Source organism: Crinia signifera, chromosome 1 (genome assembly GCF_055691185.1).
Source record: "Crinia signifera chromosome 1, ASM5569118v1, whole genome shotgun sequence".
Taxonomy (NCBI): domain Eukaryota; kingdom Metazoa; phylum Chordata; class Amphibia; order Anura; family Myobatrachidae; genus Crinia; species Crinia signifera.
Window position 1 is genome coordinate 340,078,828 of NC_139217.1, and position 2,822 is coordinate 340,081,649.

Here is a 2,822-nt window from a genome sequence, read left to right on the forward strand (position 1 = left end):
ACCGCCGCACCTCGCGGGCTCGCTGCGCTCGCCACGCTTTTGGGTTTTTTGAATTCAAATCCGTGAGTGCCGCCCATTCTTTCTCCACTTCAGTACCTAATCTCCACAGGGAAGGCAACACGGTCCCTCACAGCAGTCATCCAGAGTGCCGACCGACCTCCGTATTTTTATATATATATATATATATATATATATATATATATAAAATGGAAAAGAGTACCTAAATGTCCGTGCCCTAGTGATGGCTAGCAGCAACTCTGAAAGCCCCCTGTTAGCCGAGACTGTTTCTGCCACTTGATACACTAGAGGTTACTTCCTGGTCACACAGCATTATCTGACCTGGATGTTGACATCTGCTACTGAGTGGGTGTACTCAGTGTAATTGGGACAAAACACTGTGTATTTGTATGGGCCAGTTTTAACAAGAGCGCTGTTATCTGGTGAAAAATATTTTCCTACAAAAAATACCCTTTTTTTGTACCCAATCATTTTGAGATACTGCAAGAAGTGCAACTGTATTTGTGTCAACCAAGTCATCGAACGCCCCTGATGAAGTCACGTAGTTGACGAAACGCGTTGGGCCTGCTGTTGTATTGGAATATTATACATTGGGTGAGATTTAATAGGATGAGAGATTCAGAAAGTGAGAGATTTTGTGAGAAATCTCCAGTTTTTTTAAAGCGGCAATCATTTACACTGCTAAACCAGGTTGATTTTGCAGTGTAAATGATTGCCGCTTTAAAAAAACTGGAGATTTCTCACAAAATCTCTCACTTTCTGAATCTCTCATCCTATTAAATCTCACCCTACATGTCAATTGTTAGTTCTAAATGACTATATGTATTGTGTATTTTGTATGAGCCGAATTGTAGGCTTTTATTGAATACATTTTAAAAACTGAGGAAAAGTTGTGTACCTTCACCTTTAGCGCACTCTGTTCCTTTTCTGTATATATATATATATATATATATATATATATATATATATACAACCCAATAGTGTTATTTAGGCGCCCTTCAGTGATTAGACAATATAATATGTTATGTCTTTCCAATCAATGTAAAAAAATTATTAGGTACTTATGTAATATCTGGGCTCCCGTTTTTCTTATGAGACCGCGTCCCCTCGCGGGGCTCGCTGCGCTCGCCACGCTTCGGGCGCGGTGGCTCGCTGCGCTCGCCACACTATATAAAATCAACTCCATGCGTAGTTGGATAATAGGGGTATGAAAAAATCGGGTGCATTTAACATGGGAGCCCAGATAATACATAAGTACCAATTATTATTATCCAAGACTTCTCATTAAGTATAAAACATTTATTTATAAAACACATAAAATGCAAGTGCTCTTGGAAAAGGAGTATTCTCTTTGAATCAGGATCATACCAAGTACCCGACGCGTTTCGTCTCTTTATGAGACTTCATCAGGGGATTGATACTTATAGTATGAATCTATAAAAATAGAGCATGATTGTAAATACCATATATACTCGAGTATAAGCCTACTTTTTCAGAACATTTTTTATGCTGAAAAAGCCCCCCTCGGCTTATAGTCGAGTGAGGGTCCCACTTGAGTCAATAAGTTTTCCCAGTTTTTTTGTTGTAAAATTAGGTGCCTCGGCTTATATTCGGGTCGACTTATACTCGAGTATATACGGTACATAAAATAGGAAAGACATTAGTAATAATTTACAATCTTTTTTTGATTAAACAACAATGGAAAAGACAGAGATGGCGAACAGAAGGGAATCAGAACAAGAGGATGAGAGAAGAAGAAATGACTAGGAGTCTGTTGGCATTGACAATTATTAAATCATTGAGATTTTCAATAAGAACTTTGTCAGGAATGCAAATTATGAATAAATAAATACTTTGGCATACCTTAATTGAATTAAAGTTGTTTTTAGCTTGTAGAATAGTAGGGATAATTTTTATTCACACTGTATTTTCAAAGTGTACTGAAAGTAGTTACTGCAAATAAAGTGCATTAATTACTATATCGCATATATATTGTTAATTTATAAGCTATTCTGTGATCAATTAATTATTTAGAGGATAAGAGTACCTGTTTTTTGATCCTTAATTAAAGAACTTTTTCTTATTTTCTTTCTTTTTAAAATAGAACTGGACCTAGAGATTATATATGTATACAGGTATATAAGTAAAGGTGGACAGTTTAGCTTTTTAAATGTGACCGTAAAGATTATACCATTAGTTATACATACCAATTATGAAAAAAGTGGTCCCATACACTACTGGATATTCATGGGGACATGATGCTCAAAGGCCAGTGAATGAAAATTAGGTAGACAAGGATGGCCAATAAAGGCAGAATCTTCAATTTAAACCTAAAGGTAGATACTTTAATCAATTTCCCACTTAATTGTCAGTCAATTAACCAAGATGTAAATTAGTCGATCAATTAAGATGTACGATGTTATGGTGGGTACATACCTTCAATGTGTGATCCCTTAGTTTACTCCCAGGTTTCAATTGGGGAAGTAAATAAGCTGGTATATGGTTTTAATTTTCGGCCTATAGTTAAACATCAGAGGTTTTTAGTTAAGCGCTCTCCTTTGTATGTGTAAATGAGTGACACAATACTGATGGTGTGAAATCAATAAATGTCTTTTATTTCTATAGTTGCAAATACATGTACATAAGAAGTAAGGGTGAACCTTGAATGAGCCCCGTGGGGGAATTGGGGTGCCAGCAGGCCCCTTTCTACCATAAGCCTAGCAGGCTTATGTCTCATACAGGTGGGGACGATGTGAAAGCTGCTGGTGATAAGCCCTTGCGGGTGTAAGGGGTCAGCAGAACCC

At 37.0% G+C, this 2,822-nt stretch overlaps 1 long non-coding RNA gene across 2 annotated transcripts; it reads right to left on the reverse strand.

Moving 5' to 3' along the window:
- Positions 1-1,296: 1,296 nt before the first annotated feature.
- On the reverse strand, positions 1,297-2,534 carry LOC146029960 (uncharacterized). Of its 2 annotated transcripts, none has more exons than XR_014455501.1 (4): positions 2,455-2,534; positions 2,226-2,348; positions 1,882-1,971; positions 1,297-1,452 (listed from the first exon to the last, which is right to left on the reverse strand). It is a non-coding gene; the product is annotated as an uncharacterized LOC146029960 (long non-coding RNA). The 2 variants fall into 2 exon arrangements; XR_014455500.1 differs by having other exon boundaries at positions 1,882-2,130.
- Positions 2,535-2,822: the final 288 nt, after the last annotated feature.